This window comes from Corvus cornix, chromosome 1, assembly GCF_000738735.6.
Source record: "Corvus cornix cornix isolate S_Up_H32 chromosome 1, ASM73873v5, whole genome shotgun sequence".
Lineage (NCBI taxonomy): Eukaryota > Metazoa > Chordata > Aves > Passeriformes > Corvidae > Corvus > Corvus cornix.
In genome coordinates this window covers 81,151,328-81,178,545 of record NC_046332.1, presented here as the reverse complement: position 1 = coordinate 81,178,545, position 27,218 = coordinate 81,151,328, and the positions used below count along the sequence as shown (strand labels likewise).

The 27,218-nt window shown below is 35.1% G+C and overlaps 1 long non-coding RNA gene across 1 annotated transcript; it reads left to right on the top strand.

Annotated features, from left to right (window-relative positions):
* The first annotated feature begins 262 nt into the window (after positions 1–262).
* LOC109143889 lies at positions 263–27,218 on the top strand. The gene is made up of 3 exons (XR_005603632.1): positions 263–428; positions 10,783–10,880; positions 24,566–27,218. It is a non-coding gene; the product is annotated as an uncharacterized LOC109143889 (long non-coding RNA).

Below are 27,218 nucleotides of genomic sequence, written 5' to 3'. Positions count from 1 at the left end.
AAAGCCCCGAGGAGACGCGAATAAGGCAAGGAAAGGGAAAACAACCAATGGGGTACAAACAGAGGGGAGGATACAATTTTTCAGAACAAATGGGGAAAACAGGGAGGCAGGAGTCATAACAGGGAACCAATTAATAACTAAAAAAGGGAGAACTTTCTGGAACAGGGGGAGGTAATTTAGGATTGGGAGCCACCCAGGGGGAGGTAACCTAGACCTCAGTGATCTCTTCTGGTGGCTGACATTTGATGGTTTCAGCCCGAGAGCAGGCTGAGCCACCCCAACAAGGCACAGGAGTTTATTATGCCTCTACTCAAAAATGTTTAGAAAGTGCAGTGGATATGAGGCATAGGAGACACAGCTGGAGCCCACACCTTGGAAAGAGATTCTCAACGGTGGAGGAGACACCTCTGAGGCAAATGTTGCCATGGGTAATGTACATCAAAGCAGGGACACCATTAAGGGACCACAGCTTGTAGAGGACCCTTTTTGGGATAGTGACACCACCAGGAGGACAACAGCAGGTGAACCATACCAGGGTAGGGGAGCATTTTAAGGAAAAGAAACCATTAAGTGCAAACCCCAACCTCCTATTCTGCCTGTTTTATGAAAGGAATTGAAAGGGACTGAGCATGACATATAGACCATAGTATTCCTACAGTCAGAGTTATTAGGCATTCCGGTGAATTGATAAAAAGATCAACAAACAATTCTTTTGAAACGGTTTCCTTGCTTTTATAGAATGGAAGTAAAAATAAGAGGCAGTGAACAGAAATAAAAACTGGATCATAATAACTGGATGATAATAGGATGCTAAATCTCTATGCTATGACAAACCTTCGTCATGTAGAGCACTGAGTTCGCTGTTTCACAGAGAGGAGGGGATTAGATGACATTTTTTGTTGTTTACACATTTTAAGATTCTGGGATCCCTAAAGGAATTCACAAACTCCATTTAATTCTTCTTTAAATCTTTGCCACTGTGACCTACTTTAAATTCTTCTTGTAAAGGGAATGTTAAAACAGGGAACATCAAGGCGATTTGCAACTTCAGTGTAGAAAAAGGGGGCACTCAGCAGTTTTCAAAAACAGGTAGAATACAGCTCTTGTTCCTAACAATGCCAGATTAAATTTTAAATGTGTGTTCTGAATAACTAGTTTACATAAGCCAGCACACATTCAGAACTTCAAGTTTTGCTTTAAGATTGGCTGTTTTCTTAATGATAAAATGGACCACTGCTGCTAGGAAGTCTTACCCTTGCAATTAAACAATTTAAATCTTATTTTTACCTCCTCCTTGTTAATGCTGTTCAACATGGGGGAATGAAAAAATGCCTTATTCTTATGATGACTTTATAGGATTTAAATTACTCTATGCTAATGGAAATCCATGGAAATCAGTGCAGTCACTTTTGATTTACAGAAGTAGAAAAGGAAGAGAATTGAGCCTTTGGTTAACATTGTCCTAGCTCTGACCAAGACTCTCTGCTCCAGAGTTATCTCCAGGAGTTTTCTTAAGGTGCACTGTTAGCAATGAGAATTTCTGCAGTGTGAAAACCAGCTAGTTAAGTAATAGGAATCACTAAAAAGATTCAAGATTCAATGGTGGAAAATGTTTCCACTTCCACTGCTAAATATCAGCAACTCTAAGCTAAGTGTGTTGGTCATTGTTTAAATTAAACTTCTCCCAACAGAACCAAGACTTTGATTTTAAACTAGTGTTGTCTTCCTCCACTACCCTTATACAATGCCAGAAGAAAAATCAAAGATTGAGACCTTTGCATCCTGTAGGGAAAATAGTCATGCCTGAATATCCAAAGTATTAAAAGCTTTGCAGGTCGACCTTGAAACACAATATAGTATAATGTCTTTATGAGATAGAATTTTCTGTTCATTGACAAAATATTTCAATGAATAGCTGAAAATGTGGACATTAAAAAAAAATGGTTTATACTTGAAATTCCAAATAATAATTATGTAATAATAGTTAAAAACTACTATTTATACTTTAAGGTGTAGAAAGCTCCTTAACATCTGCATGAGCTGTGATTCAGGAGTTATGATGTGCTGCATTCAATCTGTGGACCTTTAAATTCCCAGATTAGTGAGAATTCTGTTTTCTGCACTGTAGAGGTGCATACCCTCAAAGAAATGTTTGATTTATAGTTTGCAGAATAAATTCGAGCAGCTTTCCTATCTTGTCTCCCTCTGCTTTTCTAACCTTCCTAAAAGATTTAGGAATCCTAAAGGATTTAGGAAGGAGGGGAAATTTTTAACTGTGAGGGTGGTGAGACACTGGAATAAGTTGCCAAGGGAGGCTGTGAGTACCCCAACTCTGGCAGTGCTCAAAGGCAGGCTGGATAAGGCCTCTCCTGGTGGGAGATGTCCCTGTCTGTGGTAAGGGGGTTGGGACTAGATGATATTTAAGGTCCATTCCAACCCCTTAACATTCTGTGATTCAGTGATCCTGTGGTGCTATAATTCTATGATTTGATGGGAGATTTAGAAGTCCAACATACAAAATTGTAAGGAGAAAGCCATAAGTAATGGTAAGCAGAAAGTAATAACAGCCTACAAATGCACTTTTAATGGCGAAGCAGAGGACTCCTGTCCACTTTTCATCTCTCACATATTATTGTACATCCAGCTCAATTCTGATGTGATACCACTGTGCAGTTTCCACTTCTGTTTTCCAACACAGACATATCCTAGACTAACAGAAATCAGTGCAAATGAGATCTCAGGTTTTATACATATAGATAACCTTAGGCATATGCATTCTTTTAAACCTTTTGATGAATTATTGTCAGTAAAGGTTCTATTTACACTGTTGGACTGCTTTTGGATCATGTAAAATTAATGCAACATGAATTGTAGATCTTTCCTGAGAGCTATGAGAAAAAACAAACACTTTCTGAGATACTTCAGAGCTCAGCAGCTACATTTTTCTGGAATTCCCTGCTGCCTTTAGACAACATTAAATTTATCGCTAATAGTAGAAGTGTTCATTTGTGCTTTAAGTATAAGGAGTGAGGGAGCATGTCCATTTCCCACCTTAATATCATTCCCTTGAGCCCTACCCAGCAGTCAAAGGTGTGTACAGTCTCATAAGAGAAACAAATAGAAATCCATTCCTTAAATTCTACCTTTTGAAAAATTTCCAGTGAAGAGATGAACTGCATTTTAGAACATCAAGGAACAGTGTAGGAGAAAAAAAGAAAATCAAATAAAACTTTAAAGAAGGCTGTTCAGTAAATCTGAGAGCACCATTTTGATATTTTCTCTACCTTATTATAAATTTATCTGCATTGAATGATGCCTTAGATGTCTTCTCTACTGGGTATTCATATCATATCTCACCCTTTGCTTATTTATGGCTATTACATCTTTATATTCTTTTTGTGAGGAAATGCATGTGAGAGAAATGGCTTCCTGAATAAATTTATTTCAAGATAAAATATTACATATATATATGTATATATGTACTTCTGTTCACATTAATGAATATTTCAGATTTACTCTCTACTGCATGAATTAATTTGTTGTTGCTTTTGTTATGAAGACTTTAAAAAATCTGTAAGTTGGTAAATATTCCAAGAGTTCTCTGTTGTATGAGGTTGAAAACTTAGTCTAAACTTGCCATTTTCATTACTATTTATTTTGGCAGAGAGAAAAAAACATAGCATTCATACTCTAATGTTAAAAAAATTTGAGAAATTTCTTTCAACAGTGAATGATGAGTTCATTAAAATAAGAAAAATGGTACTGCCCTACAATTGTTCTTTGTATGTAGAAGTATGAAAGAAGTTAACAGTTTTTTTGTACATGCTTCTTTCCACAGAGATAGAGAAGCTCTGAACAGAATTTCATGTGATGTAAATCCTGTTGTAAGATAAGACACGTGGTGCAAAAAAGCCGTCTAAAACTTCAGTTGCTCTCTTTATTAGAGTGACTTTTTAAACTGACAAGTGAAATGGGTAATTAACAGCCTGCAATGTTAAATAAATGAAGAGGTTCAGAACTGAAATGTGTGCTGGAAAAAGGACATGAGTCCCTTCTGCTCATTATTCCTATGAAGAGTATGTGGTGACACACACCTAAGTATAAGCATTTCATAAGTATAATATATAATATATAAGTTCATTTCTCCCGATTAGACTCATTCTTTCCACATATGATTAGGCTCCTAACTTTCAGGCATTTGAAGCCTGGTAAGAGTAATCCAGGCTCAAGTCAATGAAATGAATTTATTTTATCTTTAATGCAGATTAGCACTTGTGAGGACACGGTGCAGAAGTGCCAACAGCTTTTTCTGGGACCCTTTGTCTGTGTTTTCACTAAGCTATCAGACTAAGCCTGTTCTTGTGAGAGCAGGTAACCTTACTGAGATGAAAACACTAAAAAAACCTCTTGCTTTTATTGTTCCTGAATATTTAGATAGTAGTATTTATTGTTTATATTGCTATCCATGGTTTTTTAGAGTTTACACTAAGCTTCTGTGTTGCCTAGCAATTTTATTAAAAACTCTGAATAATGCATGAGTGTTTGTATACAACTTACAACCTCAGTAGGTTGTATTATATTAATATATGCACTGTAAATCTTTCCAGTTCAAGAAGTATTTGATTATCAAATCATGAAGCTGGTGAATACACATGTAATCAGATTGAGTAACAGTCCTCTACATATAAAATAATGATAATATTTTGCACTTTGAGAGTAACTACTGTCTGTGGACCTCAAACATTTCATACCTATTAACAATCAAACCTTCACACCTCTGTACTGCAAACAATCTATGCCATTTTTTCTGTTGCCATACACAACCACACCTTGAGTACTGTTTGCAGTTTGGGGCACCACAATATAATAAAGATAATAAATTATTAAAGAGCATTGAAAGGAGGGTAATGATCATAGTGAATGAAGGGCCTTGAGGGGAATCCATATGAGGAGTTGCTGAGGTCACTTGGACTGTTCAGCCTGCAGAGGAGGAGACTGAGGGGAGAACTCATTGTAGTCTGCAACTTCCTTGCAAGGGGAAGAGGAGGGGCAGACACTGATCTCTGCGGTGACCAGTGACAGGACCTGAGGTAATGGCATGAAGTTGTGTCAGGGAAGGTGTAGGCTGGATATCAGGAAAAGGTACTTCACCCTGAGGTTATTTGAGTACTGAAACAGGCTCCCCAGAGAAATGGTCACAGCACCAGCCTGACAGAGTTCAAGAAGCTTTTGGACAGCACTCTCAGGCACATGGTGTGACTCTTGGAGCTGTCCTGTGCAGGGACAGGTGTTGAGCTTTGATGATCCTTGTGGGTCCCTTCCAATTCAGGATATTCTATGATTCTACGATATGTATACAAAATGCAGTACATTAGCAACTCAGTGGCTCTTACATGTAGAGCACAGCTGGACCATGTTATCATAACTGGGATGATTTGGTGACATCTCATCAACAGATAATATTGCCACAATCATTTTGTTTATCAAATAATTTCAGCATAAGACAGTCTCATTCATGACTAGTCCTAAGGATTTGTTACCTCATGTCACCTCAGGACTAAATATTGTTACTAAACAACAGTGAAACAGAGCTTATGTGTTCCTTCAATTATTAGAGTGTTAATCATGGGGCTTATAGAAATGGAATTAGAGCTTTGGAGAAAAGAATGTAACATAACCTGACATGGTAGAGCTCTTTTCCAAACAGGGATATATATTTTTTTATCTTTTTCTTTTTCTTTCTTTGGTAAATATTAACTATTTACTGAACAGCATATTTAGCTGATTTTCTAGATATCTAGAAAAAATCAACCTTTTCTAAAAAAAAAATCATGTTATAATCACAGCTGTGTAACATATAAAAATGGGAATTGTACACATTTAACATCTGAAATTACTCCAGTGGATATAAATAATTGCATAGTCCAGGGGCATCAACAGGACTAGAACTTTATAAGAACTGCTTTGTTGACAGAAGCAATATAAACAAGTTTAAGTGTGATGATGCACAACTGTATGCAGAGGGACCAGTTTAAATAGATTGTAAATCAATCTCATAATGCATTAAGTAAACCAGGAATAATTTGGGATGGTGATGTAGGAGAACAGTTTTCACAGGCTCATTGTTTGGCAGGGGAAATGAACATTCAATGAATCACAGGAAAAAAGGGTTGCTGTAATTTTGAGATATTTTAGCTTGTTTCCATGTCCAGCAAAGCACATGCTACAGCACCAGTATATTAGTCACCTCAGAAACAAAAGCTGTAAAAAAATTCCCATTATTTCACAATGTGCCAATAACTAAACAGGAAATGTGAACAGAAGACTGCTATGAATGCTCATTTGGATTTTACACTATTCACACATTTTTAAACATTATACTATTAATTAACTATAAATCAAATTTTTGAGAAAAAAATGAACACAGGAAACTTTTTATCACAAAAACTTACTTCCAGTATCACTTTAATCATTATCAATATATTTTTCATTACTTGTTTATAGCAACTTTGCTGCTGAGTAAAATTTTATATATAAAAAACTTAAAAAAACAATAAAAAAATCCATTAGAACTAAACAGCATAAGAAAAATCATAGATTACTGGGCCAAATATCTACTAGTTATTTGAAATAAAAACTATTGGAACACCTACATAGTTATTGAAGAAAATAAAATGCATTGTGTAGGTCATACAAATGAGTGTTTAATTCCACTTCATCCATCACACATTTGCTTCTGTATCTGCCATAGTGTGGTGAAAGGAATGCTGAGTGATGCCACAGACCTCTCAGTTTGTGACTCTGCATATCTTAAATTCATTAAACCTAATTTGTTTATGCTGTGTAACAGTAACACTGATGAACCTTAGCGCATACACATACTGCTTATACTTTTGTCAGTGGTTGGCCCCTCTAACATACACTTAAAATACATAAAGAAAAAGTTCAGCTTTGGCTTCCTCAGTCTTCTGTGCCCAGTAACAATAATTTTAAATAAAATTTCACAGTGAACCACTCAGCAGAATTCTTAAAGACCTCCTGAAGAGACAAGTTTGAAAATTAGACTAAATTTGTCCTTATTATGAGATGACAAAGCATTTAGTTGAAAACTGAAAGTTCAGCAAATGTGTTTGCCAGAGATTTCAGCTGTGCTAAAAAGCTGTCAGCCTCTTACTCTCTATACTCTACACTGTTGGCAAAATTCACCTGGGAGAGCAGTGAAGTTACAACACTAAAAGGCTCTACAAATTCTCAGCTTTTGTTCTGTACCCATAGGTTCGGCTGACATCTATGCACTCTTTAGAAGATTTTCACATGAAGTATTTCGGTGCTCTCTAGGTGAGAGTGAGAAGTGAAATGATACTTTGCAGAGAATTAAAAGGAGACTGAGAAGAATCCCTGTCTACCATTAGACTGTATAAATCAAACCCAGTATTTAGAAGTGAAAATGTCAGTGTTTTTAAGCTCAAGAAGAGAGGACAGATGGCTACCAGTTTTATAGGCTCAACTTTGCTAGTGCCAAAATTTGAATTATTAGTAGTCAGATCACTGAATAAAACCATTTGCACTCAGAGGAGGGCTTTTCTTTAAGATTTCTTTGACTAGACAGATTTTTTTCTTTTTTTTCTATTATGTCTCAATTAAACTTCTTCAAAAAACTTGTACCAGCACACTGGAGTACTGAAGTAAGCTTTCTGAATGTATAAAAGATTTCTTCAACAGCTTTGATGTAATTTGTAAGCTTTCAAAGGTAATAGTTGCCTTATTATAATCTTCTTCAAGGCAAAATGACACTAGAGTCACCTTGTTCATGTAAAGTTGTAGGGTATTATGGTAACAGATATGAGCATAAGACACAAAGCAGAAAAATAATCAGAAGTATTTTTAAAAACTAGCACCAAAAAAAAATATAAAACAGAAATAAAATTAATAGACATAAACAGTGGAAATAAAATATTTACTCCAATTTAAAAGGTACTAAAACTAATTGTATTGCATAGATTTTCTGTAAGATATTACATAATAAAAAATGTTATTTTTGATACTTCTTCTATAATCTTAAGCATGTTTCCATATTAATAAAACTGGGGATTCTTTAGTATAGACACCAACACATATGGAATTACAGAATCATATAACCATAGCATTGTTTGGATTGGAAAGACTCTCCAAAGTTCCCTGAATCCAACCTCTCAGCCACATGAAGTGGCATCTTTCGCTAGATCGGGGTGCTCAAAGGTAAATCTTGAATACTCGCAATGACTGGGCATCCACAACAACACTTCCAGTTATGGGTCTCTGGGCAACCTGTTCCAGTGCCTCATCGCTCACATAATAAAAAAACTTCTTCTTTATGTCCAGTCTAAATCTACCCTCAGTTTAAAAACAGTGCACCTTTATCCTGTCACTACAGCCTCCAGTAAAAAGTCTCTCTCTGTCTTTCTCAAAAGACCCGTTTATATACTGATAGGCCATGATAAGGCTTCCCTGGTGCTTCTCTTCTTCAGTCTGAACAGGCCCAACTCTCTCAGCCTTTCCTCACAGGAAAGGTGTTCAGGCCCTCCTCTGGAGCAACTCCAACAGGTCCAGGTCTTTTTGTGCTGGGGATCCCAGAGCTGGACACAGCTGGAACACCTTCCAGGTAGGATGTTATGAGACTAGTGGAGGAGAAAAATCACCTTGCTTGACCTGCTGCCCATGGGGGTTTTTTTTTGCAGCTTAAAATGGGATTGGATCTCTGGGTTGCAAGTGAGCACTGCTGGCTCATATTTAACTTTTCATCTATTGATATCCCCAAGTCTCCACAGGTCTGCTCTCAATGAATTCACCACTCAGTCTGTATTGATATTGAAGATTGCCCAACCCAGGTGCAGGACTTAGCCTTGCTGAGCTTCTTGAAGTTTATATTGTCTTCTTCAAGCCTGTGAAGGCCCCTCTGGATGGCCTGTCCTCCATCTAGGGTATCAGCTGCACCACTCAACTTGGTGTCATGTGCAAACTTGCTGAGGGTGCACTCAGTCCCACTGTCTATGTGATTAATAAAGATATTGAACAGAACTAGTCCCGACAAGGACTGCCAAGGGACACCAGTTGTGACTGATCTCCATTTGGATATTGAGCTGTGGACTGCCATTCTTTTCATGCAGCCACTACAATTACAGAGAATTGATATTACCTTCTGAACAAAACTGAAAGAAATCCTGCTAAATCATAAAGCTGAGCTTAGAAACAGTCTGTCACAATATCAAGGACAGGCAATACTTATATTCTTTCAATGTAATTCTGATTACCTATCCATATCTCTCAATAGAGAGAAGGGTGGTACTAATAGAGAGCATGCATTTACCAAGGAAAATGGAATTTTGATCATATAAATTATAAAAATTCATAAAAATCAATCAATTGAAATGTTTGAAATGTAATGTCCAGTTTCTTCATTATTTTGTTTAAGCAATAGACTCCTCCTTTTTGGTTTGTTCTTTGTGTATTTTTCACCTTATTACAAGAAGATACAAAAAAGAAACAGGCTGAAAACTGTGCAGAAACCTTAGAATTATTTCTATTTTTCCCCAAATTTTTTAAATATGACGATTAAATCCTTAATTTTTTTCTAGTTTTGCTCAGAAAGTTTGCAGTTAAGATGTTATATATAAAAACAAACATTTCTTTTTTCTTTTTTTTTTTTTCCCAAGTTTTTCACCAGGTTCCTCTTAACCACTCTCCTTCAGAAACTTTGACCCAAGTAGCACTTCAGGATTTTAATTTGCAGGCTGTTAGTCACTGAAGAAGAAAAAATTGTTTTTGCAAATATTTACACACATATTTCTTTACAGATATATATATATATGTATATATGTTATCTATATATACACACATACAAACATCTATCAGAGAAATGTTATGCTAATATCACTGAAATGTATGGTAGTGCCAGCCTCAGATAAGCTATAAACTTGAATCTGGAAAGGGCTTTCAAAACTGTTTGCTTGCCAACTGTCTGATGTACTAAGTTATTTTAATTTATTGCTGACCTTGGTTAGCAGGTGTGAAATGCATCAGGGGAGATGTAGTGAATCATCATGATTTTGTTTTCAATTATTGTGTTTGCTGTCTGCAGCTGAAATATGAATGAAGCATATTCCATGTAGCTTTTTTCAATGATAGCCAAAGCAAATACATACAAGGCAAAACATTTTACCATGCTTCCTTTGTATTTTTAAAATTTCTGCTATGAAATAATTCCTATCAAAGTGTTTAGACATGTAGTATGCCCAGGTTATATGTACTTTTCCTGTGGTTAAGGAAAAGAAGCACTGGTAAAGTTTCTGTGGTGACAGCACTCATTACCTGCCTCATATCACACTCATTTCTCAAAACTTGCCAGAGGCTCAGATCAAAAGTAGAATACTGTTAGATGTAAACTTGAAAATTGCTCCAAACCGTATAGATTATTGCAGCTTCTTTGGTACCTCCAAACAGAGTAAGATATATCCTGACTTAAGTAACAAGAGCTAGAAGGATTCCCTACTACAAGGTATGAAGACAACATTGTAGCTTTGCTATTGGATGATGGTCTAGAAAAAGTGGATTCTGGTTCTGACACAACAGACCAAAGTTTTGTTGGGTTATGCAGAATTCTGTGATATCCCTTTACTAGTAATCTCTTCCCTTTCACGAAATCTAATGAGACTTACTCAGCAACACAAGTATGGAAAATTAAGCTGAACTCTTAATTTCAGCTAATTTCCACAATTCAGCTCCTCACTGTCTCACTTCTTTCAGGCTCAGGATAGCAGCTGCACAAAGCATCCAGCCACCTATCCCTTCTTTCAGTGCCTACCACCTGGATACTACTAGTGCTGCACATAATACTAAATTAGGTAAGTGCACAGTCACAGAATATTTTCAAGAAGCTGGAGAGTCTTCTACACGTAGACAATTTGCTGCAGCTGTTCACGTGTTAATATTCTGGTTCAAAGTAAATAATATAATTTGAAAATAGCTACTTGTTGAAGTGATTTCTTTTAAAGAAAGATCTAAGAATTTGATGTTGCACTAGTTTACCTTGCACAGACACAGCATCTTTGGTAATTTTCTCTTAAATCAGGCTAATGTTGTCTTTGCAAATTTATGCACGAATATTAGTTATTGCACATATTTTTAGATTATGCTCTTCAAAAATTTTTGTTGCTGTAGCTTCAAAATATAAGTCCATTCTACATTTTTGCTTTGATCTGTGTACAGATGTAGAAGAGTTTGGATATAGAAACCAAAAACACAACGCACATATATGTCTACATATGTATATCTACATAGTTATTTCATATAAGAAAGAATAAAGATCATCTTTGAATAGCTAGTTGAAGACTTATGGGAATGATAGACTTAATCTGAAATTTTACATATAAATTTATTTTCTTATATTATCAAAATATATATGACACTTTGGGAGAGTTAAACATATTGACTAGGGGAAGAAAATAAAGTGTAATTTGTTGAGTTATTGTTGAATTGTTAAAATCTTAATATTTGGAATATTATAGCCTTTCACCTTAGTGCAATCAGATAAGTACCAATGCTTTAGCTGGTATTTCAAGGCAGAACTTCTGGTTTTTACAACTTAATACATATGCAGTCAAAATTAATTTCATTCTACTGTTAACTCCAAAACCACAAACTTCAAAAGGTTTAAAAAGAAGTAATCTGCTTCTGTAGTAAGAGTATGGCATAGTAGACATATATCTGCTGTATGTAGGGACTTGTAACTAATTTGCCTTCTTTCTTATTTTCATTCTTTCTTTTCTACCTTTTTTTTTTCTTTTTTTGCATTCTGTGTATAATTCCTTGAATTCAAACTCATAAAAAAGACCCCTGTTGATGAGATTCAGCTTCAGAGGAACAGTTTTTGACTCATAATATTTCAAAAAACACATTTCTGGAAACTTTGCCATATTAAATCTTATTAATATAGGGGTCTGGCACAGTCATTATTGAGTTGTCATCATAGTCTACAGGATATAAATCTAAAAAAAAATGCCTCCTGTATAAAGAGAATTCTTTATTAAAACCACCTTTCTTTAAAACTATATTACATCAATATGTGATTTTTTTGTGAGCAGAAGTTCCTTTTATGTCACCATGGTTGGTCAACTCCCTGCTTGTGTTGCATCAGTAGCAGAGCTATTAGGAAATGTGGAAAACAGCTTGAACAGGTGACCTTTTAAAGAAAAGCTTGTCAAACCACTGATCTCAGTGAGATCTTCATTAAATTGAATGGAGTATCTGCCTATTTTTGTTTTTTAAACTTTAGATTTGAAATATCCTAGGGTGATTTAGTTTACTTGTATTTGATAGCTCCTTATTTTATAGTCCAAGTCTGATTCTGTATGTATTCTATGCAGATAATGTTAAGAAGCACTAGCAAGTTTTTTCTTCCATGTCTGGTCATAATCTCACTGACATTATTTCAGCAAAAATCCTCTACAATATATGAAGTTCTGCTGCAGATAGTTGGAAAGAGCATAATGATGGAGACAGCAGTTTTATCAGGGCTCTGTTCTTAATAGACATGAATATACAGAATATTCCTGTAAGCAAATATAATTGAAATTAGTCATCAGTAATCAATACATATTTCAGATCATATTGTTAAAAATATAAATACCAGCAGGTTAAAGATGACTTGTAGAGATACCCAAGGTGTATAACAAGTTATACTTCCACAGATATCTATCAAGAATACAGAGCACGCTAGTATTCCACATTTAACAGACATCTGGATTCAAAATAGTGTCTATCTTATGTGCCAAGTCCCTCTAGGCTGTCAGTTGAACACAGCTTGTTTTACAGTTTCCCTAGATTTCACAGACTGCCTAGTAGATTCTTGAGAATCTACTCAAGAATTTTGAATGCATGAGAAAATGTATGAGGAATTTTTTACCCTTTCTTCAGCTAAAGGAAGTCACCATCTGCTTCAGTCAAGCAAGAGAAGAGTTCAGCTAACAGCAGCTGACATGTGAATTCCAGAGCTCTTGTGCCAACACTTCCAAAGCCATGGCTATGTCAGTAATTGGCCAGCTAGAAATAATCATTAGGTGCCACGATTCTAACTAGCAACAACTTGATGGTCATTGTTTTTTCCCCTTTAAATGGCAGAAGGTGCAGGGCTCCATCCTCTTTCAGAACAAATACATTAAAAAAAATTCATTTCATTAAAAAAAATAAAAATCGTCCATCACTACTGCTAAAAATACAATACAACATGAGGATAGATTGTATAGCTCCTAGTATTGAAATACAGAGATTTGTCTTTAAACACTTGATATCCTGAAGCAGTATGAGAAATTTCCTCAAGCTGTATATAGTTCATGGCTGCTTTACACTTCTTACTCTAACAGGCAAGTGAAGTGATCTTTTCCAACTCTCAAGAACACACTTTTGCATGGGAATAAATGCTGTGCCTGTTTTCTTCACTGTGTCTATCTGTGACCATTTGTGCTGCGAATAAAAGTGCAGGGAAGATCTTGTTGCTAAGCTGCCAGAAATTGCATCACAGTTAGATAAAAGACCTGGTTATAAAAAAAGGGTTAGTGGTGGGAGAAAAGTAAACATTTTCACAGGTGACTTGGCTAGAGATTTAGTCCATCAAAGACCTTTTTTTTTTTTCTTTGAAAGAAACAGGAAAGAAAGGAAAAGAGACAGAGGGGTTTTTAAAAATTATGTGGAAAAGATCAGAGAGAGCAAGTAGGAAAGTTTTCTAGAAACATATGAAGCAATTATGTTAGAATGGAAATTAAATAAAAGCAGATAGGAGTAAAAATAGCCATAATTATAATCAACAATAGAAGACCTATGCTAAAAATGGCATAGTAGTTTCCTGAATCAGGGCTCTAAGAACTCTTACAGCATATTTGAAGAGCAAAATGAAGCTCCCCTTGTCACTTACTGTGATTTTTGTTTTAAGCTCACGATAAAACAGAGTCTTTATAAAGACTATCAATAAGAAAATTCTTATATTTTTATTATTTTTAATATTGTAGTTATAGTTCAAGCTCATAAAATAAACTATAACTTCAGTTAAAGACCTGTCTTTACTCTGAAGAACCCTTTTGATCACTCATATCTTTCTTTCAATTTAATTGCCAGAATTAATGTTTGGACAGGTGGGAAGCCACCTGAACATGGCTTTTTAATATAACCCTCTAAAGAAATAAATTTTCTGAGATAATGTTGGTCATCCTTCTTCCACTCCTTCCTTTCACCAAAGCCGTTGAGTGAAATGGTGCTGAGTTAAACTTAATTATTTAAAGAAAGAGTTTCTACAATTTTTTCTTTGAGCCATAAAAAAAAATTAATTTCTTAATAATTTAATTTTTAATTCAATTTCATAAAAATGCACAGATTGCATTTTTGAGCTTTTTAGATGGATAATTATTTTCATTCTGTTTTTAATGAAGAATTAGCCTAGAAATATTGAAGTACGAAGTATTGATTTCAATATGAGCATTGAAATCCCATTTATGTAGTTAGTCATTGGAAACACTGAGATAATAATCTTTAGATTATTTTATATATTAACAGTTACAAAGAACATTTTAGTTATCGTTCATTTCATCCTAATACATGTTTAAAGTTGATCAGATGAGTTCCTATTGTTCTTGATTCATTATAGAGTATTAAGGACACAGCAGAATATATTCACAGATTTATTGCAGAATACTTCATTTGCAATAAAAACCCCATAAAAATTATTAAAGATATTTTTTTTTTAGTTTCATTTGAAATGCTAAAAAACAAAGACAACTTTTAAGTCCATGAACTTCCTGTGTCTTTAAAACTATACTGTAGATCCATCATGAGGTAACAATAAGTCTTTTCCTATTCTTTCTCACTATTTGATGTTAAAACCTCTCCTGAATTACCAGTTTCAAATTTTCCTTAGATGTATGGAAAAAGTTTAGATATCACCTTATATTTTGTCCTTTTCTTGTATTCTTGTAACACAACTAAGAAATCGCTTGCAGATTTTGCAAATTATATGTCTCTACTTAAAATCATTTTTATTACAGCACTAATATTGATAATTATATAAGGAATAATTGTCACTTTACATTTTGTAATTCTTCTTTTATTAATCCTACTGTAAATGGTGCAGAACTCAGAACTAGTCACACCTTTTCCAAATCTCCATAGCTTTTCCAATTATTTCTTACAAAATTTAAAGTATTGTGAAGAGTTCTACATTTTTAGTAACAAGGAAAGGTATAATTGTCTAATTAAAATTATTTTGTGTTCTTGCTTCATATTTGCTGCCTAAACATGGAAGTCTAGACTTGAGTTGAGAAAAAGGCACAGTTATGTCAAAAATTTCCAAATATGAACTATACTTCTTTTTTCTTTTGCTTTTTTCAATCTTTCTAATGGTTACTTGAACATAATGAGACCACAGAATGTGAACAAAAAAAGTGTGAGAAGTGAATAAATAGTAAATAATTGATAATTATAAATTGAATAGAGATACTCAGATTTTTATCTTTTTCCTAAAAGGCATTTTGAATGGAGGTTCCTTGGAACCACATTTCACTATGGAGTTGATGTTCCTTGAAGAGACGTAATTCTTGATCTACCTGTCAGGTTTTCAAAGACAGTAAGGCTGAATCCCAGTTTAGGTATATATAGATAAGCCTGTTGACTTTGCAGATCTTTCTGGGGAACTAACAAAAATATTATATGAATGCAGTATAGCATAAGCCAAGGTAATCAACGCAGGCAAATATTCTATCTATCTCTGCCAAAATTTTCGAAGGCAAAGCTATTACCATCAGAGATACTACCATCAACTTTACTAATAATTTCAAGTAATAAGGTTCAAGAATTTATATTTAGATTGAATGTATGGATTAAATTTATATGAAGTACATCTTTGCATTATATTCCTTTTTACTTAGAGTGCTCTTGACATTAAGACCTTGGAAAGGGTTTCATAAAGCATTTTGAGGAGGTACATGGAATGTTTATGAATGCAACAATCCCCTGGTTTTTGTGGCCAGTCTTTGAAAATTTCTGTGGCCAGTGTAGTAGGAATGAATGCTATGTTTGTGTGGTTTATGGGATAGTAAATACAGAGAAAGTTGACGGTGCATATAATTTTTCAACTTTCAGATCTGCTTCAGACAGATAGCAGAAGAGAAGATAGTTCTCTTAACTGTAAAGTTAAAAGCAGGTAGATGAAAAAAAAAAAAAAAAAAAAAAGAAAAGATATAGAGTGCTTTACCCTTGGAATTGATTCCACCAGACAGGAACTCAATCTCACTAACACAAAACTTCGGGTATGTAAAACAGATTTTGGAGTCTGATCAGGGTTTTGTGCTTATGTGGACACAAGTGAAAGCTTAGTCATTATTTTGAAATTTTAATTTAAAATACCCCAAAACCCAGTGTTGTACATAAATTTGTATGTGAATGTCTTTTGGGATGTACCACTTCAAAAGACCTACTTAACAAGTAAATGAGATTTTGGTCTCAGTCTTTACATCAAGTTATCTAATTTGTCTCAGTTATACATAATCACCTACACAGCAAGCAAAGTCCTCTTTTAAATACCACAAACTGGCTGCACTACGGATGATCTCAATATTTTTAAAGATCTTCCTGTAAAGTTTAAAGTTCATCCTGTTTTTTTTTAATTGTGCCTTCTTAAATCTGAATAGGTTTCCTGGTCTTCTGCCTATACAAATTTTGAATTGTCATGACTCTTGGGCTTTTGTCCTTGGCATTTACTTGCTGCTTGCAAGAGAAACTTTACTACCCTTCTCCCAGTACTGCAATGGAAGGCTAGAAAAATTTTTCATCAGGATTGAGAGCAGAATCCAGGAAAATGAGAAAGGATGACCATCATTTCATATTTATGGGGTTTTAGAAACTAGAAAAGTTCTCTGGTCCTCTTTTGCATAGCTACTGGACTAAATCCCCTGTCAGCAGAACTATTATGAAAAACAGCCTATCATTAGTTCACTCCTTTCTCTTAGCTGCCAAGCTGTAGCTGCAGAAAGAAATCTACAAACTTTAGTGCTTTTTGAAGGCATATTAACTTTGAACAAACTTCTGCCTTAGCGTCCTCAGGATCAGCCACAGGTGACCATGGTGTGGAAAGCCACATCACGTCAATTTCAATGGTAACCCATATCTCCACCCAAAAATGTTAACAGCATCCTTAAGATACTGAGCTGCAACAGAGAGCTTTCCAAATGGTCCCGCTAAGTAAAAGATTTTGTACTTCTCTCTCTATTTATGCTTATGTGGATTTTCCACATCGGGTCCTCCAAAAAATGGTTGGAAAATTTCAGCTCAAGAACATCACTCCATCTTTATATCATTGCTAATATGTTGAGATATTTCTCAACATATTAAGTTGTTTCCCCTTATCCCCTAAAAGTATGCTTTAGAGATCTGACAACAAAAGGCTGCATAGCACAAGCAACCTCAGTTCTGCCAGTTAGAAAATGTTCGGACTTCCATGAAGCCCTTTCTTTTTTTATGGCTCTCTGCATTCTGACTACGAAGTAAAACAGGATTCTTTCAAAGTCCTGGGCATTTTGCCACCACTTTGGGCCATGGGGCCAATAAAAATCATTAGCAATACATAAATTTTATCCAGTGGGCTTTCCTGAACATGTGCAAATGTTCATAAGGTTAGAGAACAGAAATCCATATGTTGTATCTTACATGCTTGGAATGCATTGAGTTTAACTAGTTTAGAATAAGTTCATATGAATACCCTGATATTTTTATATCAAATTAGGACACATGTGGTTCAAGTACCACAATAAGAGTCCTGATTAAATAAACAGATTGCTATTACATTCCAAGAGATAAAAGCAGTCACTGCAAAAAGCAGTGCTTTTTCATCTTTACTGTATTATATTAACACTAAGCTACAATATTTGTGAAATATCCACATTCTCTTAGGTGGAAATTTGCCCTTTTAAAATAGAGAGTTTCCACTTAACATTTCCTGTGGTGAAGCAACACTCTTGAGTTATTTGGGTGTGGGGGGCTGTGAAATCTAGTATTCAGTAAAACATTTTCATGGGATATTTTGGAATATTTTGGACCAATTTTAACTCATATATAACTAACTTTACTAATATGACTGACTTTTTCAATAAGAAGCACATACTATTGTTTAATTATAAGTTTGGTACACCTGGAAAAAAATACCCTATTTCTGACTTGTTCTTGTGCTCTTTTGAATAAACAAGACAGATAATATTTTGGGAGTTTGGTTTGTTTTGGGTTTTTTTTTCAAATGTGCTTTTTTTTTCTAGGCTAGTGTCAGGTAGTAGCATCATTTTAATGTGAAAGCAAAAACCGCAGAAGAAACCTTAAAACTTTTAATAATATCAATACCTCAGCAGCACCCAAACTTTTAACGTATAACCATATTGGGTCTGATAAATATGACATTTAACAGACTCCTGCACATGTTGCTCTGTAATGGTATTATTTTACTGAAAATTGTGCCATAACAGAATTGAGCATTTTAACATCCTACAACACATTTTGGGAGTACACTTGAAAACAATTTCCCAGGGCTTTTTTTTTGGAGTTAAATGGAACTGGAGTTGAGGTGTTCTATAACTGCATTTTATTTTGGCTCTGGCTATACACCTATACACCCACACTAAAATTATTCCTTTCTTTGGGCTATTAGATTTTGAAAAGTGAGGAACATTGTACATGGAAGCATTGAGGCAGAGGTCTTCTGAAACAGAGATGAAGACCACTAAAATTATTTTGCCTAAGAGTTTAAATTACTAGGATGATCCTAAAATGATTATCAGTGTAAACATATCTTAGAACTCCCAAAATAAATCAATTCCTCCAAGAACCCATCAGAAGTAATAGTTAAAACCACCGTTGCTGAGATGCCAAAACCTCAGCAAGAGTAGGAAAATATTTTTAAAAATTTACTATTTTAAGACATTTAATTTGGCCTGAGGAGATTCTTAATTTTTATATGTTATGATCTCAAGTTATTGATGTCACAAAAATTTTGGATCCTTAGACTGATTCCAAGTGACTGTAGAGGAAATGTACTGCACTTATGTTCCTCTCGTGTTAAGTCATGATGATCTCAATTTTCTGAGCTGTGCCCTGGTTGTGAGAACAAAGTGTCCTTATAAAATGTGAGCGTTTTTCTTGCATGGAGTTACAATATTTAATCTGGATAGGTTGTCAAAATAATTTGTCTATATATCCTGTTTCTTTTACTTGTTACTAACACCTTTCTTAATTTATTGCATAATTTTCTGCTATGTAAGAGTGATTAAATAGCACATATACTTTAGTTTTGCCAACATGTACAGCATACTAGGCACTTCAATAAAAATAAGAAAAAGCAAATGTGAGATAACTGGACCATTGACTGGATCAAATTAGAAATACAACTCTAATAAAATATATTATTACTTTAATTTGTATTGATTTTTTAATGAAGAACTATTTAATCTGTTATTTTCAGATAATTCTGTATCTGAGTAGCAATATTGCAAACTAACCATGTAAACACAAGAAGCATGGAACATAGTTATAAACAAATTTGAATTATCATAACTGGGGAAAGTGACACTAATTGCAGTGGGAAACTTAAAAATTTAAAGTATTAATGTACATACATTGCTAAGCTTGGAAATTTTAGGGTTTTTTCATTATTTGATATAAGTTTTTTATTTAAAATAACATTCAACCCAATTGTTTTCAAAAGCTTTTCATTTCAAATTTTTACCTGATTATTCAGTTCATGTCCATTGTTTAAGACTAAGATAATAGTCATTCAAGGTTAATTCAAATTAAATTAGATGACCTGAGTTGAGTCTCAAAGGAACAATGCAAAAAATCATTGATCCATTTGAAATATCAATGGGATTATCAAGTAAGTAATATATATATATACACACATACATATACATATATCTATATCTATAGCTATATCTAACATCTTAATCTTTAAAAAATATTTCTACCATTTCATGATATGGCAGTTTCCAAAAGAAAGATACATTTTTATTAGATGTGTATATCATCATTGAGATTCTCTATCATTCTTCTATAGAACAACATATGGAACATTTTTCAAGACAAATCAGACAGAAGGTGTATATATTTAACAACGTGTACATACACACACATATATTTTTTAATTTTTTCTCTGCTTTCTCCCATTTTCCTCCATCCAGTAATTAAATATACCAGTGTTTCCCACTGACAGACGATGTGTTGGACTAACCATTACATGCCTTGCAGCAGCACTTGCTCACACTGCAGCCTGACTCATTTATGAGGTTACTTATGTAAGTCTTCAGGAAAAATAATACGTGTAGTGAGCTAAAAAGTGTTGTTAAGCACCAAAATAGAGTCGAAAGGATGTTCTGAATTGTCACTTACCATCCCTTACATGTAAATATTCCTTATGACATTAGCAGAGTAATTCAATTGCTGTGGATGTTAGTGCCTGTAATCACATAAACTGTAGATCAATGCGAACTTTCACTTCTGCTCCAGACTTTGAAAATAGAGTGGCTGAAATACACAAGCACATTTTGTAAACTAAAGCATGAGCAGATGAGTGTTGCAAATAGAGGGTAATGCTAAGACCTGAAATCACCTGGTAGAAGGAAACCAGCCCTAGGCAAGCAGCTATATGATAGACATGCACCAGCTCAGGGGTCCTGTCAGAAAGATCCCTCACAGAATTCTCTGCTGTGTGTCTGTCATGTGCATCACTGAAATAATTTCATTACACTCCACTGCATTAAGTAAAAGGAGAGTATCAGTAGTTACTGAACATTCGCAACTCTTCAACATGTATTTTTTCTTACAATAAAATGCACCTGGTTTATCTGGTTTGTGGAATTTTTTTAAACTTTGTTTTTCACTGGATAATATTGTGATGCCACAAAAAACTATAGTCTTGGGTGCATTGGTTTTACCTAACCAAATATTTAACAGTAGCTAATTAACTTTCAGCTATTCATATGAAAAATCAAGTTCTTGCCTTAGAACTTTTTTTGTGATGCATTCTCTACAAAAGTAAAACACAAATTGCTAAGAGTTTTATCTTTTTAACATTTTTTATTCATTTCAGTTCTATTTAGTTTTAAAGTGATAGGTCTGGATTTGGTTTTTTTCAACTAGAAAGAAATTTTTAAAAAAGGTGAGGTCTTGTATTCAGATACAATAATGATTATGATTATGTCTTTTTCAAGGACTAGAATTCATTTTAAAAGTATTATATTTAATTTTAAATCTAAACTGACATAAAAATAATCATTATATTTCAATTTATTTCAGTGATCTTTGTAGGTTTTGTATTCCTTTTATTGCTGCAAAGAAGACTTTGGTTTTTTGGGTTTTTTTTCACTTCTCACAGTTCAGATGAGGAGAAGTGTATGAAAAATCAGGGTAGACGTTCAGAAGAATATAATAGTTAGTCTAGGACAGCTATAACAAGGAAGTACTTTTACAACCAGTACCACACAGTCTCTGCTATTTGTATTCCTACACCTACCTGGCATGAGTTACTCTCTCACATTGTTTCATTTTCAAAAGGAAAGTGCTCAGCCCTAATCTAACAGGCATTGTCATCATTGAATGCTGCTTTTTTTTCCCTACAGAACTTCCATCTTTGCTAGAGTTTACAAACTTTCTGTCAATGGAGCCTTCTAATGGAAGTGTTTTGTAAAATCTGGAACATCATTTGAGCTTGAATTTCTCTTTAACTAAAACCAAACAGAGTCTTAGGTACCTGCTTGGAAGAAACATTTGGAAAAAATTAATATGGAGAAGCACTGGTGATTATAAACATCTGTCCTTCAGCACTGTTTTAGGCCCACAGACAATTTTGAAATCACTCTGACTCATTTATTTTAAGTGATTAATACAGCAGCATTTAAGAAAAGTATCTATGTGATTTACTGTATGGAACAGTTATTGTAAAGAGAGTAATAGATTTGCTACCTTATGAAGGATAAGTTTGTCTTTTGCCTTCCTTCACTGGTGATAAGTTTTTTGTAGTGCAATTTTATGAGAACAACTTACTGACAAAACTGTTTAAATTCTATATATAAATATATATCTCTATGTCTCGTGAACACCACTGAACATCAAAAAGGCACCTCTATGTCCTCTACCTTTTACCTTTTTCTTTTTAGTGCTGGAACACAGAGCTGCAACATTGTTCTGTATAAATAACATAAATTACATAGCCATGATCTTTTGGGAAAATAAACCACATCTCATCTCCCGAATAAAATACCTTTTTCACTTTCAAAGCTATGCAGAACTGTCATATTTTATATATTAGAGAATGTTTATACAAGCACGCTTTAAAAAAATATCTGGATGAACAGACTTTATCGCGTGTCAAAAAGCATCTGTTGATAAATGGCTTTGTATGTGTTCTGAGTTAGCATTAATCAAAAAAGGAAAGTATTCCTTCTTAATCCAACCTCCTAGAATAACCATACATTTAAGCAGAATATAAATTAACTGGAATACCTTTGCGAGGCAGGTATTCCAAGATTTTATTGCAGAAATAAAGCTGGAACAAGTAGGATTATAACTACAAAGATGACAAATATTTAGCTTATTCTTAAAAGCTACCATATTGTCCTAATTTCAGCTATTCTATTCATTGGATTAATGCTAATTTTATGTTGTAAATGGAATCTTTTCTCTCTGCCAAAGCGAAACAACTGTGTAATACATTAGGTATTATTGTTCATAAATAATAATAGCAGGGTCTTGCTCTGTCTTACAGTTATGTGCAGCTCTGCTATGCACCTCTTAAAGGTGGTATTTGTTAAGCAGTAGAAGCATTATTTAGTCATAAAACAGAGCAAAGAGGAAAACAGCAAAACAACTCTAAGGAATAATGCAACATTAATGACTGGATGATGTGTACTTCTATGTTAATGAGTTCATAAATTCTTTAAACATAACATTTTGAGATGTGTTAGAGTCATGGAAAATGAGACTGAAAAACTTCTCAAACACTTCAGGAATCCATCTATGGATATTCCCTCCTGAAGAGAGGGTCACTATATCTAAACTTTTCCTGACAGATGTTTATCTAAACCGTTCTTAAAAGCATCTAAAGATAGAGATTTCACATCCTGCTATAGCAATCAGTTACCTTGCTTAAACAGCCTCAAGGCTGGAAAGTTTTTCTGAGTGTCTAAGTTAGATCTCCTTCAGTGCAATTTAACCTATTTCTTTTTTCTTCTCCCCTTGGAGACAGTCCGTTTATTCTTTTCTGCCATAATCTTCCATAGATTTGAAGGCTGTTATTTTGTCTCCCTTTAGTTTTCAGTCCTGTAGATGAAACTAGCTGAATTCCTCACTTTCCTCACAGGCAGTGGTTTTCTAGATTTCTGGCCACAGTAACTGTCTTCCAGACTCTGTCACACTGGTTCAAAACTTTTTATAAATGTGAGGTCCAAAACCAGGCCAAAACTCAGTTGAGATCTCACTCATGTTGGACAGACAGGAAGGATTTGCTGAAATGTCTAATTTATGCTAATCTTCATACTCTCTCTTATGTTCTTTCAAGAGCAAGACAGGTACAACTCCTGTATTGGGAGTGGCAATCAGTCACCTAGGACCCGTGCAACCAGGAGATGGACCCTAAGGACAAGATTCATCAGCCTTTAAATTTAGATGCTTTGCTATTAGGACTACCTCTGAAGGTTGAGGAGAAAACAGCCAGTCCAAAGGTGGCACTTCTGTAAATGAGGTCAGAAACAGCCTATGTGAAAGGGCGGAAATATTTCCTGTTCAACTCTAAAAAAGGTCTGCTTTTGGTCGGAGAACTTAATCCTGGCTCTTTGTATTCCCACTTGACCCAGGGAAATCTCTCACCTTTAGGAGAGAGAGGGATCTGCTTTAGGATGCTGTGTGTGATCAGTGTGAATAGTGTGTAAGGATGGGAGTGACTCTGCTGCATCTCGTCAACCAGCTGCCAGGACCAATCTCTGCCTTTTGTTGCTCCAAGTTCCTCTGTCAGTGGATTCACTACAGTTCCTTCATATGCACATTTAGTAGCTGTGCCCCAGATTTCATCTCAGTAAGGAGTGTAAAAAATATATTAGCATTGTGGCAGTTGAATCATCTATCTGCTTCTTAAACAATTAACAGATAGTTAATCTGGTTTGTATATAGAAAACACTTTTTCATTCTGAAACAGAGACTATTCATTCTCTGTGAGAAGTGCATGCTCCCTGTTTGCCTTTACTAAAATAATAAAATCCAAAGACTGTTTATAAAGTAAGATTAAATCAATTTTCTGTTTCACAGAAACACAGAGACTTTGTGAACCAAATCCCTTCCTGGTGTACTTCAGTGTGATATATCCCTGGTCTCTTGGCTTAAGCAGAGTTTTTCTTTTTTTTTTTTTCTTTTTTTTGCTTGACTTGAGATTCTTTGAGATGGTGCTGATTTTATTATATTTTACTCTATCTTTCTAATGCAGAATCCTAACCAAATTATCTGTTTGTTTCCCTCACAGGACCTCATCTGATCTTTAATCTCCCTCAGAAGTAGCTCCTGTTGCCTCAAAACAAACAGATCTGACATTTTTCAAATACATTGTCCTAATCCACTAGTTCCCTAACTAATATCAGTTGTTAAGCAGAGTTGATTAGCAGCTCTGTGTGGAGCCTCTGCCTGTTTGCAGAGCTGTCAGCTCCTGCCTACACTACTGTATAGCAGAAATGGACTTAAACAGTGTTGCCACACTGAAGATAGGGAAACATGTCTAGAACAATTTAACTTGCAAGCAATTTTTTAAAGGATTTTGTAATGTCAAACTGTTTATTTTCAGTGACAAATTACAAAAAAAAGCAGGGGGGAAAATCAGTTCTAATCTTAGTCTTAATGTAGTGGCACAGAAAAAAAACCTTAGAAAGGTCTGACAATTCTGACATCCCTGGAAAATGCTTAAATTTAAAATGATGTTATAACAGAGAAGGAAATAATATGAGCTCAGATTAATGATATAGCACAAGATCATTATTTAAAGCCTATCAAATACTCATAGATTCTTCTTTATTATGTTAAGCTATATTTTTTTAGACCAATTGAAATGAAGATTGATATATGTTCTGTGATTTACTTCTACCAGTTCAACCCCCTTTTTCATTCACTTCAGAAAAGATAGCTCACATATATATTCACAGGTGTGTGCATGTGTTTGCTCATGTATATACCTGCTGGTTTTTGATAACAGAATAATTTAAGGCCAGTTATGTAAATTAAAAAAAAAAAAAAGTCAGACACCATAGGTTCGAGAAAAACATCAGTCTGGGAGCTAGGACATATCAATGATTTACAGTTCCAGCATCACACTGTGATATGCTGCTTTGTTTTGTAGTAATTTACAGCATTTAATGTCGTAAATAGATTCTCTTATGGTGATGTATTATACCATAAAGTGCAGTAAAAATAAATGCAAAAAATATTTGATTTATATAAAACTTTGAATTCAGAGATTCATGTAGAATGGGAAGTCAAGCATGAAAATAGCTCTTTGGGTTTGGGAAAAAGAATTGTTTACAGAAATAATACTTTACACACACTTCATTGGCTTACAGTAGTACTGCATAGTGTATGCCATCACTAAGTTTTCTTTATGGCAATTCTTCTTTGGAAGTTGCATAAACTGAATCCAATGAATTACAGCAAATTTAATAACCCCTTGTTCTTGTAGTAGTTTCTGAGACATGAAACCTTTCTGCTACTGAATGGTTTTTTGTGTTTCCTGGCATTTTCCAGGATGATAGCAAACAGCCATTTTCAAGTTTTTCTGGAAAAGTTCATTAAACTAGTGACAAGGCAGAAATATCAAAGTTGCTGCATACCAAGTGGAAAAACAGTAATTTGCAAACCATCATAAAAGGCTGCATAGTGCATAGTAACTGTCAATGGTCTAGAAAGCAACAATTGTGTACAATTTGCAGGTGAAAAATGATCTTAAGATGTGCAATGTGGTACAACTTGTTCTTATTCTAAAGGAAATGAATTATCAAGCTTTATCACAGGATATTTTATAGTGTCTTTCTGTTTCTGTTAAAAATATTCAAAAATTTTTAAGAAATACTTATGCCTGCAAAATGTTCCTATCTTTAAATACATAAATATATACACCACACACATTTGTATTCCTTCACATATTTCTTTCTATTATATTCTGAATTTAAAAATACTTCTAATAATAGTACAAACCCTGCTGTTCTCATTCTCTAGAAGCAATAGTTCAATGTTAAAATTTGCAACAGGATATTTGATAACTTCTGTCAAAGTGCTTGCATATGACCCAGCTGTTCTGGGTTTGCATGGCCAGGTTTTGGTAGGGGGGGCTACAGGGGTGGCTTCTGTGAGAAGCTGTCAGAAATTTCCTCCATGCCTGGCAGAGTCAATGCCAGCTGGCTCCAGGATGATCCCACCTCTGGCCAAGACCAAGCCAATCAGGAATGATAGTAATGCCCCTGTCATGGCATATTTAAGAAGGGAAAAAAGTTATTGAAAAAATTTAGTTGCTCTCAGAAAAGAGAGGAGTGGGAATATGTGAGAGGAACAGCTCTGAAGACACCAAGATCAGTGGAGAAGGAGGGAGAGGAGGTGCCAAAGCTGAGCTCGAAGTGCAGACCACGGTGAGGCAGCTGTGTCCCTACACCCCATAGAGGTCAATGGGAGTGCAGAGATCCACCTGCAGCCCATGGAGAAACCCACGTTGGAGCAGGCGGATGCCTGAGAGGAGCCTGTGAACGAATGAGAAGCCTGTGCTAGTGCAGGCTCCTGTCTGAGATCTGCAGACCCGTGGAGAGAGGAAGCCACGTGGAAGCAGGTTTCCTTGTGACCCTGTGAGGTAACCACGCTGGAGCAGGCTGTGCCTGAAGGACTGTATCCCATGGGAAGGGACCCACATTGGAACAGATTGTGAAGAGCTGTTGCCCGTGGGATGGACTAATAGTGGAGATCACAGAGAACTGTGTCCCACGGGAGGGACCCCTCACTGGAGCAGGGGAAGGACTCCTCCCCCTGGGCAGTGACAGGAACAACGTGTGATGAAATGATCATAACCCCCTTTCCCCATCTCCCTGCACTGCTGCAGGGGAGGAGGTAGAGCCTGGGAGGGAGGGAGGCATAGGGGGGAAGGTGGT